We start from the raw sequence: 12,123 nt of genomic DNA, 5'->3' as shown, positions 1-12,123 counted from the left end.
ACAAAAATAGTTGTTCAACATGATGCCTTTAAATAGCGCTCCTTCAACCGACTCGCGACTCCAACTCGACAGCTGAAGCTGTCATTGTCACCACCAGGCGGTAAGTGAGGATGCGCGGCTGAATTTCACTTCCAGGTCAGTAACTGGGCGCAGCCGAGGGGGGCGCATCCGGCAAGAGGAAGGTGCTACCTCATGACGCCTCCACAAAACCCTGCCCAATTCCACGGGGGAGTGGGGGAGGGGTGGGGGGGGCGCTGTTCTCACTGTGCCCGGGCAAAAAACCTTTTGTAGCCCATTAGTATCTCCCAGAGGCGCCAACGGCAGACACACAAGAGGCTAATTTCGGCCCCAAACTATACTCAAACCAGTTTATTTTTCCGATTGCACCCTTTTTATCTGCTTCACAGTAGTTGAAGTCATATTCTCATCAAGAGATTGACAAGGATGAGAATAAAATCTATCTAGTTCTTAATCTCACTTGTAAATGTAAATGTTTCTTTAAAGAATCCTCAACCTTAAAGAATACAGAGGGGACCAAATTGTCAGTGTTTGTGACACCCATTAGCGCCTTCGATGGGCACTAATGGCACGCGAAACACTTTTCCCCCAGGGATGGGCGCTACCAGCTCCCACGAAATTGCATGGGAGTTATCGGAGGCATGGCCACATTAGTGCCGTGCCCCGCCATAGCGCCGCAGGCCGTGCGCGGTGAACCCTGAGCACCATTCGCCAACCCTTCCCCACCCCGGAAACTACCCTGCACCCCGCGAGGCTGCCGAGAGCGGTGTGAACGCCACAAGCCACACAAACCTCAATACACCACACCCACCAACAATCTCTACTTTTTACCACTTACACCTCACAATCATACCTTAACTTCTCCCTCACAACTTTACTACTTGAAGGTTGGCATGCAGGTACAGCAGGCGGTTAAGAAAGCAAATGGCATGTTGGCCTTCATAGCGAGGGGATTTGAGTACAGGGGCAGGGAGGTGTTGCTACACTTGTACAGGGCCTTGGTGAGGCCACACCTGGAGTATTGTGTACAGTTTTGGTCTCCTAACTTGAGGAAGGACATTCTTGCTATTGAGGGAGTGCAGCGAAGGTTCACCAGACTGATTCCCAGGATGGCGGGACTGACATATCAAGAAAGACTGGATCAACTGGGCTTGTATTCACTGGAGTTCAGAAGAATGAGAGGGGATCTCATAGAAACGTTTAAAATTCTGACGGGTTTAGACAGGTTAGATGCAGGAAGAATGTTCCCAATGTTGGGGAAGTCCAGAACCAGGGGTCACAGTCTAAGGATAAGGGGTAAGCCATTTAGGACCGAGATGAGGAGAAACTTCTTCACCCAGAGAGTGGTGAACTTGTGGAATTCTCTACCACAGAAAGTTGTTGAGGCCAATTCACTAAATATATTCAAAAAGGAGTTAGATGTAGTCCTTACTACTAGGGGGATCAAGGGGTATGGCGAGAAAGCAGGAATGGGGTACTGAAGTTGCATGTTCAACCATGAACTCATTGATTGGCGGTGCAGGCTCGAAGGGCCGAATGGCCTACTCCTGCATCTATTTTCTATGTTTCTATGTTTCTAGAACGGGGATATGGGATGGTTGAGAAGGAGGCACTCGCATGTGTCTATGGTGTAAAAAAAATGCATCAGTACCTTTTTGGCAGGAGGTTCGAATTAGAAACAGATCACAAGCCATTAACATCCCTGTTGTCAGACAGCAAGGCTGTCAGTGCCAACGGGTCAGCCCACATACAGCGATGGGCTCTCATGCTGCCTGCTTATGACTACTCCATCCGGCACCGGCCTGGCATCGAAAATTGCGCTGACGCGCTGAGCAGGCTTCCACTGGCCACCACTGAGGGGGCAGCGGAACAAAGCGCGACATGGTCATGGCCGTTGATGCCTTTGACGGCGCAGGCTCCCCCATCACAGCCCGCCAGATCAAAATCTGGACCAACAGAGATCCCCTCCTATCTCTGATTAAGAAATGTGTCCTGACTGGGGATTGAACGCCCGCACACGGAGCATGCCCTGAGGAGGTCAGACTGTTTCACAGGCGGATGGATGAGCTCTCCATCCAAGCTGACTGCCTACTATGGGACAGCCGGGTAGTCATGCCCCAGAGGGGCAGGGAGGCATTCATCAGGGAACTCCACAATGAGCATCCAGGCATCGTGCTGATGAAGGCCATTGCCCGGTCACACGTTTGGTGGCCGGGAATTGATTCAGACCTGGAACACTGTGTTCGCAGGTGCACGATGTGTGCCCAGCTGGATAATGCCCCCAGGGAGACCCCGCTCAGCCATGGCCCTGGCCCACCAGGCCATGGTCACATATTCATGTAGACTACACAAGCCAGTTCATGGGAAAAATGTTTCTTATTGTGGTAGATGAGTACTCAAAATGGATTGAGTGCATCATTTTGAATTCGTGCATGACATCCACCACTGTGGAGAGTCTACGTGCGGTCTTTGCAACCCACGGCTTGCCGGACATCCTTGTTAGCAATAATGGCCCATGTTTCATGAGCTACGAATTCCGGGAGTTCATGTCGGGCAATGGCATCAACCATGTCAGGACAGCACCGTTCAAGCCGGCCTCCAATGGCCAGGCGGAACGTGCAGTCCAAATCATTAAACAAGGCATGCTCAGGATTCAAGGACCCTCCCTTCAATGCCGCCTATCACGCCTCCTGCTGGCCTATAGATCGCGACCGCAGTCACTCACACGGGTCCCGCCTGCTGAGCTACTTATGAAACGAACACTCAAAACTCGGTTGTCCCTCATTCACCCAGTCCTGACCAACATAGTTGAGGGCAAGCACCAGTCCCAAAACGAGTACCATGTCCGAAATTCAAGGGGGAGATGTATAGAAATAAATGACCCCGTATTTGTCCTCAATCATGCCGTGGGACCCAAATGGCTTGAGGGTACTGTAATAGACAAAGAGGGGAACAGGGTCATTGTGGTTAAACTTAACAATGGGCAGATATGCCGTAAGCATCTGGACCAAGTAAAAAAAAAGGTTCAGCATGGACACTGAGGAACCCGAGGAAGATCATGAGATGGTGCTCACACCACCGCCAGTGAACGAGCAACAAGAACATTCAGCAGCATGCACAGTCCCGGCGTTCAGCCCGGACAGGCCGGAATCACCACAGGGGACAGACACTCACGCCAAGGCTCAACAACCAGAGCCCCAACTGCGGCGCTCCACGAGGGAGCGTAGACCACCTGAAAGACATATCCTATGATCCCAATAAAACTTTGGGGGGGAGGTGATGTCATGTATGTAACCTCTATGTAACACCACTGCAATACTGTATATACTTAAGCAATGCACACCTTGACCACAGGGGGTGAACTTGTGGGAGACACTCCTCACCTGGTCATCCAGGTATATAAAGGGAGGTCCCATGCAGGGTCATCACTTCTTGGTCCTGTAAATAAAGGTTCAGGTCATAGAGTGACCTTGTCCATAGAATGTGCCTCGTGTGGGTTTTGTGCCATTGAGTAAGGACATTACACTCCTCTCCCTCATCCTTCACCTGAGGTGATGCTGTAATTACTACTGGCAAGTGCTGCGCCCTCATGATGGGCAAGTTGTGAAGCATGCAGCAGACCACCACAAAATCGGACACCCACTCCACCATGTACTGGAGGGCTCCTCCCGAGCGGTCAAAGCAGCAGAACCGTTGCTTCACTAGCCCAATGGTCAGCTCGATAATGTTTCTGATGGAAGCATAGCTCTCATTATATGAATGCTGGGCACGAGTGTTGGGGTTGTGGAGGGGTGTCATGAGCCAGGAGGACACGGATAGCCCTTGACTCCAAGCAGCCACCCTCGAGTTTGCTGTGGTGGCAGGAAGATTGCTGGCACACTGGACTGACACAGGATGAAGGCATCATGGTTGCTGTCAAGATAGTGGGCATTGACATTGCGGAATTGCTGGATGTGGTCACACACCAACTGCACATTAAGTGAGTGGTAGACATTGCGGTTATGGAAAATCTCAGGATTGTTATGTGGCGCCCAGAAAACTATGTGGGTGCAGATGATGGTGGCCTGCACAAAGGGGAAGCCCGTTATCCTGGCAAAGCCACATGCGCACTCGTCCTGCTTCCCTCTGCTCAGAGAGAAGACAATGTAGTCCATTCTCCAGGTATAGAGAGCCTCAGTGACCTCCTGGACGCAGTGATGGACGGTGAACTATGAGATGTTAACTGTGATTCCTGCTGCAGACTGGAAGGATCCTCTGCCGAAGAAATAAAACGCCACAACCTTGACTGCCACTGAGAGAGCCGTGTTCACCCTGCTCTCAGGCTGCACATCTGGTTACAGGAGGTGTCAGAGTTCTGTGACCACCTCCTTGCTAAAGCGTACACTCCTAAGACCGCTCCTTGCTTAAGAGGAGGTAAGAGAAGTGGTATCGGAAGATCCAAGGTGGGTATGACCTCCTGTTGAGAGCTCTCATGGCCCTCCTTCTCCTCCCTCTGCGTGCATGTTCCTGTCTTCCTCGGTGCCTCCACTCCCTCTGCCTTAGATCCTGGAGTGCGAGGTTGACTGTCAGTCATCATCATAGGCGCTCCCTCGAACAAGGATGACTTGCTTCCACATGAGTTCACAGATGTTTCAATGAAGGGCCCAATATTCCAGTCCTGAACTCCAATTGAAGGGGTGGAAGATGCCTGTATGTGTATTTTTTTAACGTGTGGTGACCGTTGCACATCACACAGGCTTGACAGAGCTAAGCCTTTATCTGGTGGGCAAGGGTTAACCAGGACGATTGGAGATCTGCTCTGCTGCACGGACCTAGTGCGCAAACATATCGCAGTGTGGGCTGGCCCATGCTGCCCCTGGGCCCTCAGCTCTTCTGGGCCCTGTACCCTCATTTGCTGCACCTCCGCCACGATCTCTCGCCACTCCTCCGCCACAAACATTTGCTGCACCTCCGCCACGATCTCTCGCCACTCCTCCGCCACAAACATTTGCTGCACCTCCGCCATGATCTCTCGCCACTCCTCCGCCACAAACATTTGCTGCACCTCCGCCACAAAAACATTTGCTGCACCTCCGCCACGATCTCTCGCCACTCCTCCGCCACAAACATTTGCTGCACCTCCGTCACAAAAACATTTGCCGCACCTCCGCCACGATCTCTCACCACTCCTCCGCCACGATTTCTCGCCGCTCCTCCGCCACGAACATTCGCCGTATCTCCGTCCCGATCTCTCGCTGCTCCTCCGACAATGCAATGCCACTGACTCTCAGAGCTGAATTTTCCAGTTTCCGACCCGCCCAGGAGGGGGAAGCGGGTGTGGGGTGCCGGTAGACCACGGCAAACCTGGAAGTCCAGGGTATGTCTGATCCCTGACTCTGGAAAGAGGTGAGCTACTGGCCTGCTCCTCCCAGCCCACAAGGATTGTCAGTACAGCCCCCATGACTGTGAGCAAGTGTTGTGAGCAGAAGCCTTTAAAAAATAATGAAGGCATTCTACACTTGCAATAACACTCCTCCATTACCTTAGAACTTTGAAAGCGGTTAATAAAGCTGTTGGAGTTACACAGAGCCAGTCAAACTGCATAAACATGTCAGGTACAACTGATTGCTGATGATCCCTTTAAATAACTGGAGCTAACACCCTGTGTTAACCTCGCACAGCTGAACATGGGTTCAGCAGCAGCAAGGACCACCTACCAGCACTATTTAAAGGGATCATTAACACTCTGAGGTTAGTTACTGATTCATTTCTACTAGATAGAGCCTCCTTCCTGCTGTTGAACTCCTGCTCTCCTTGTCATTGTTAAGGCATGCTGGTAAGTTGAATGATGAAATCCAATACTGCAGATCGGGTGTCAAGTGAGCGTTGCACATTCACTAATCTCATGATCTCGTTAATTTAAATTCCTCCAGCATTAGCATTTATTGGCAGTGCTACTGGCCCTTGTAAAATGGTGGCCACCATGGGACACCAACCAGCTGACAGTTGAGTGCCAGCCACACTTTTTTCGCCATTTCATGGCTAATGGGTGGTGTAAAACACCTGAATTTTTAGCTCCGTGGGGGTGAAATTTCTCTGCGCCCCGATTGGGGGCGGTAAACTTCCGGGGTTGAGAATTTTAGTGCCGGTGTGGCAGTCCCATCCCCACCGTGGAATTGCCCTTCCTAAAAGGAAGCGGAGCGTAATCTAGAAATTTGGTTCCATAGCACCTGGTTTTTCGGCGCTTCAGGAACTGCTTTGTGGCTAAAATGGCATCTGAGCTGTGCATGCACATTCTGGTGCAGGCAGCACTGGATGCCATTTTGGTGAGGGTGTTAGGGTCAGCATTAGGAGCATGCAGCTCATGACATCTGTCAATTAACGTGCAATGCTGATTTGATGCCAGTGCTGCCATTTTCATCCTCAATGCTGGAGCTAACACCCTGTGTTAACCTCACAGGTCAGCAACAGCAAGGACCACCTACCAGTGCTATTTGAAGGGATCATCAACTACTGAGGTCAGTTACTGATTAATTTCTACTGGTGCTGTATAAGTTTGTAGAAGGGTTTGATACTTTACAGAGTTGTTTAAAATTGGCGAGGTGACAGGGAGTGGTACTGCAAGTGGAGAAGGACTTGGTTTTGATTTCAAGAGTTCGAGTCAGACCACTTGCTCCCAGTCATATAGTTGCCATTCCCCTTCACCTGCAGCATGATTGGGAGATGGAGCAAAGTCAGCAAAGAGAATGAGTTGCGAGGAGGAGGAGGGGAAGGAAAGAGGGAAGGAGGAAGGAAAGAGGGAAGGAGGAAGGAAAGAGGGAAGGAGGAAGGAAAGAGGGAAGGAGGAAGGAAAGAGGGAAGGAGGAAGGAAAGAGGGAAGGAGGAAGGAAAGAGGGAAGGAGGAAGGAAAGAGGGAAGGAGGAAGGAAAGAGGGAAGGAGGAAGGAAAGAGGGAAGGAGGGAAGGAGGAAGGAAAAAGGCAAGAAGGAGGAGGAGGAGGAGGAGGGGGGGGGGAAGAAGGAGAGAAGGAGGAGGGAAGGAGGAAGGAGGAAGGAGGAGGGAAGGAGGGAAGAAGAAGAAGGGAGTGGTGGAGGAGGAGGAAAGAAGAAGAAGGGAGTGGTGGAGGAGGAGGAAAGAAGAAGAAGGGAGTGGTAGAGGAGGAGGAGGAGGAAAGAAGAAGGAGGAGGAGGAGGAGGAGGAGGAAAGAAGAAGAAGGGAGTGGTAGAGGAGGAGGAGGAGGAAAGAAGAAGAAGGGAGTGGTAGAGGAGGAGGAGGAGGAAAGAAGAAGAAGGGAGTGGTAGAGGAGGAGGAGGAGGAAAGAAGAAGAAGGGAGTGGTAGAGGAGGAGGAGGAGGAAAGAAGAAGAAGGGAGTGGTAGAGGAGGAGGAGGAGGAAAGAAGAAGAAGGGGAGTGGTAGAGGAGGGGAGGAAAAAAGAAGGGAGAGGTGAAGAGGAGGGGAGGAGAGAAAGAGAAGGAAGAGGGGAGGGAGTGGGGGGGTAGGGGAGGTAGAGGGAGGTAGGTGGGAGGCGGAGGTAGGGAGAAGAAAACCAGCATCATCGGTCTCCGGTCAGGTTGTCCCATGATCACCTCATTCAACAACAGTTCCATGAACAAACCCAAATACCCACTGTACAACATCCCTCTGTTCGGACCATCACAGCCTCCTCTTGGCCACACTGCTGAAATAAAACCACCCACAAAGCAACATTCCAAACCCAACTTTATAAATCAACCCAAGCAATATTCCACAACAAAGTCAACTAATCACCCTTGTGTATCCCTTAGTGCCTATCTTTATTGTGCCTTTGCCTGTCCTAGTGCTCCGATGAAGTGCTACCCCAGTGGTTGCAGCATGGCTCGTGGAAGACTGCTGACTTTCAGTGGGTGGGACTACAGATGGCCTTGCAGGATGACCTCGAGTAGCTCTGGACTAGAAAGCACGGACACGATGGGCAGAATGGCCTCCTTCTGTGTCATAATTTTTCTATGATTCTATTCTAAGGCCTGGCTTTAGACTACACCATCTCAGCATGGGTGACCGCAGTCTAAGCTAACTGGCTGACAGGCAACAGCAAGGGCACTGGCGGGGTGGGAGGACGTAATGCTGTTTTCCTGAGAGTGGACAGCACGTTCATGTTCTATGGAGACATTGCCGCTCCCTCAAGTGACGCCTCAACAATCCTAGTAATCTGTTGGGAGGACAGAATGCTGGACTGCTGTGATACACTGCAAGCCTCTTTTCCACAATGGACGCAATCACGATGGCAGCAGTCTGAGCTTACGTGGCAACAATCTGAGCCTGCATGAAAGCAGTCTGAGGTTGCATGACAGAAGTCTGAGTTTCCACTGCAGCGCTCAGATGTTGGGTAGCTTCTGCTTGTGCTGCAATGGAAGCTGAGACATCGGCCATCAGACATTGCATCATGGTGTACAGTTGTGTACAGACCACCAAACAGTAGTAGTAGTAAGGTTGGGGACAGCATTAAACAAGAAATTAGTGATGCATGCAATAAAGGTACAGCAATTATCATGGGTGACTTTAATCTACATATTGATTGGGCTAACCAAACTGGTAGTAATGCGGTGGAGGAGGATTTCCTGGAGTGTATTAGGGATGGTTTTCTAGACCAATATGTCGAGGAACCAAAAAGGGAGCTGGCCATCCTAGACTAGGTGATGTGTAATGAGAAAGAACTAATTAGCAATCTTGTTGTGTGAGGCCCCTTGGGGAAGAGTGACCATAACATGGTAGAAGTCTTTATTAAGATGGAGAGTGACACAGTTAATTCAGAAACTAGGGTCCTGACCTTAAGGAAAGGTATCTTTGATGGTTTGAGGCGTGAATTGGCTAGAATAGACTGGCAAATGATACTTAAAGGGTTGACGGTGGATAGGCAATGGCAAACATTTAAAGATCACATGGATCAACTTAGCAATTGTACATCCCTGTCTGGAGTAAAAATAAAATGGGGAAGGTGGCTCAACCATGGCTAACAAGGGAAATTAAGGATAGTGTTAAATCCAAGGAAGAGGCATATAAATTGGCCAGAAAAAGCAACAAACCTGAGGACTGGAAGAAATTTAGAATTCAGCAGAGGAAGACAAGGGATTTAATTAAGAGGGGGAAAATAGAGTACGAGAAGCAGCTTGCCGGGAACATAAAAGCTTCGATTAGATATGTGAAGAGAAAAAGATTAATGAAGACAAACATAGGTCCCTTGCAGTCGGATTCAGGTGAATTTATAATGGGGAACAAAGAAATGGCAGATCAGGGGAACAAAGAAATGGCAGACCAATTGAACAAATACTTTGGTTCTGTCTTCACAAAGGAAGACACAAATAACCTTCTGGAAGTATTAGGGGACCGAGTGTCTAGTGAGAAGGAGGAACTGAAGGATATCCTTCTTGGGTGGGAAATTGTATTAGGGAAATTGATGGGATTGAAGGCCGATAAATCCCCGGGGCCTGATAGTCTGCATTCCAGAGTACTTAAGGAAGTGGCCCTAGAAATAGTGGATGCATTGGTGATCATTTTCCAACAGTCTATCGACTCGGGATCAGTTCCTATGGACTGGAGGGTAGCTAATGTAACACCACTTTTTAAAAAGGGAGGGAGAAAGAAAGCAGGTAATTATAGACCGGTTAGCCTGACATCAGTAGTGGGGAAAATGTTGGAATCAATTATTAAGGATGAAATAGCAGCGCATTTGGAAAGCAGTGACCGGATCGGTCCAAGTCAGCATGGATTTATGAAGGGGAAATCATGCTTGACAAATCTTCTGGAATTTTTTCAGGATGTAACTAGTAGAGTGGACAAGGGAGAACCAGTGGATGTGGTGTATTTGGACTTTCAAAAGGCTTTTGACAAGGTCCCACACAAAAGATTGGTGTGCAAAATCAAAGCACATGGTATTGGGGGTAATGTATTGATGTGGATAGAGAACTGGTTGGCAGACAGGAAGCAGAGAGTCGGGATAAATGGGTCCTTTTCAAAATGGCAGGCAGTGACTAGCGGAGTGCCGCAGGGCTCAGTGCTGGGACCCCAGCTCTTTACAATATACATTAATGATTTGGATGAAGGAATTGAGTGTAATATCTCCAAGTTTGCAGATGACACTAAACTGGGTGGTGGTATGAGCTGTGAGGGGGACGCTAGGAGGCTACAAGATGACTTGGACAGGTTAGGTGGGTGGGCAAATGCATGGCAGATGCAGTATAATGTGGATAAATGTGAGGTTATCCACTTTGGAGGCAAAAACGCAAAGACAGAATATTATCTGAATGGTGGCAGATTAGGAAAAGGGGAGATGTAACAAAACCTGGGTGTCATGGTTCATCAGTCATTGAAAGTTGGCATACAAGTACAGCAGGTGATGAAGGCAAATGGTATGTTGGCCTTCATAGCTCGGGGATTTGAGTATAGGAGCAGGGAGGTCTTACTGCAGTTTTACAGGGACTTGGTGAGGCCTCACCTGGAATATTGTGTTGAGTTTTGGTCTCCTAATCTGAGGAAGGACGTTCTTGCTATTGAGGGAGTGCAGCGAAGGTTCACCAGACTGATTCCTGGGATGGCCGGACTGACATATGAGGAGAGACTGGATCAACTGGGCCTTTATACATTGGAGTTTAGAAGGATGAGAGGGGATCTCATGGAAGCATATAAGTTTCTGATGGGACAGGATAGGTTAGATGCGGGTAGAATGTTCCCGATGTTGGGTAAGTCCAGAACCAGGGGACACAGTCTTAGGATAAGGGGTAGGCCATTTAGGACTGAGATGAGCAGAAACTTCTTCACTCAGAGTTGTTAACCTATGGAATTCCCTGCCGCAGAGAGTTGTTGATGCCAGTTCATTGGATATATTCAAGAGGGAGTTAGATATGGCCCTTATGGCTAAGGGGATCAAGGGGTATGGAGAGAAAGTAGGAAAGGGGTACTGAGGGAATGATCAGCCATGATCTTATTGAATGGTGGTGCAGGCTCGAAGGGCCGAATGGCCTACTCCTGCACCTATTTTCTATGTTTCTATGGCTGGGTCCACAAGTGGAGTTGGCCATCACTTCCATGCTGGAAATCATGGGCTCTAAGCTCTGCTCAAAGCCCTGTGTAAGATTGGTGCCAAACTCCTTCATGCTCCTTGACATTGCACTCAGGTTCTCTGGCAAGCTTGCCAATGCACCAAGCATTTCATTGTGCATTGTGCAGGCATCTTCTGTAGGCTTACCCATCGAATTCCTCATCTGAGCCCTCTGCAGCAGAATTCATGTGCAACCTTGCCCTCCAACAGGGAGTTGGCATCTGTGCTACACTTTTCTTCTGCCCTGGCTGCAGGCCATTTGTGCCCGGTGTCTCACCACATGCAGATCTCGCGTCTAACCTATCCTCTAAAGTACATGGAGTATCAGTATCTAAGCTGGAGGCCAGGAGTGTGAAATCGGGTGATGGTGCTGTGTCTTCTTTCTCTTCCATTTCCTGCTCCTCCATCAGTACCTGGGCAGGTACCTGAAAGGAAATAGGCACAATCGTAAGGTTGTGGTGAAGGTGCGGGAGTGGCGGGGGGAGAAAAGCAAGAGTGCATGCTTACACCATGTGCAGCTTGTAAATTAGAAGAGATTGTGGGATGAGGGGAAAATGAGATGTGAGGATTACGTATGGGGATACCGTCATCTTGTACTAGCCCCGCCGCTGGCCACGTGATCAGTGATGGCCGTCCCAATAATGGACAGCAGCGTCTCCTCCATGGGGGTCAGGTTATGGAGGCACGTCCGTCAATGTTTCCTGTAATTTATTTTGGGGCCATGCGCCCCTTTAAGGCCCCCTGCTGCGCGTGCAGCCACTCAACAGCGCATACGCCACAATCATGTTAATCAGCAGGCAGCACGAAGTTGCTATGCTGCTTGCACTACTTTGGGTGCAGGTTGATCTCACATCGTGATTCCTTACGGGTGCATCAAATTTCTAACCATTGATGTCTTGAGAATGAGTTTGGCAGGTTTCAATGAGACAATATATCACATGAACAATACAGCTTTGATCCTGTAATTTTAGCTGTCACTACTTTCTCTACTCAGTCAGTTCAATACAATGAGGCTGGAGGGAAAAGAAAATCAATGTGAATACCTGATGTTAA

This window comes from Pristiophorus japonicus, chromosome 2 (genome assembly GCF_044704955.1).
Source record: "Pristiophorus japonicus isolate sPriJap1 chromosome 2, sPriJap1.hap1, whole genome shotgun sequence".
Lineage (NCBI taxonomy): Eukaryota > Metazoa > Chordata > Chondrichthyes > Pristiophoridae > Pristiophorus > Pristiophorus japonicus.
Note: the sequence above shows the minus strand (reverse complement) of the source record.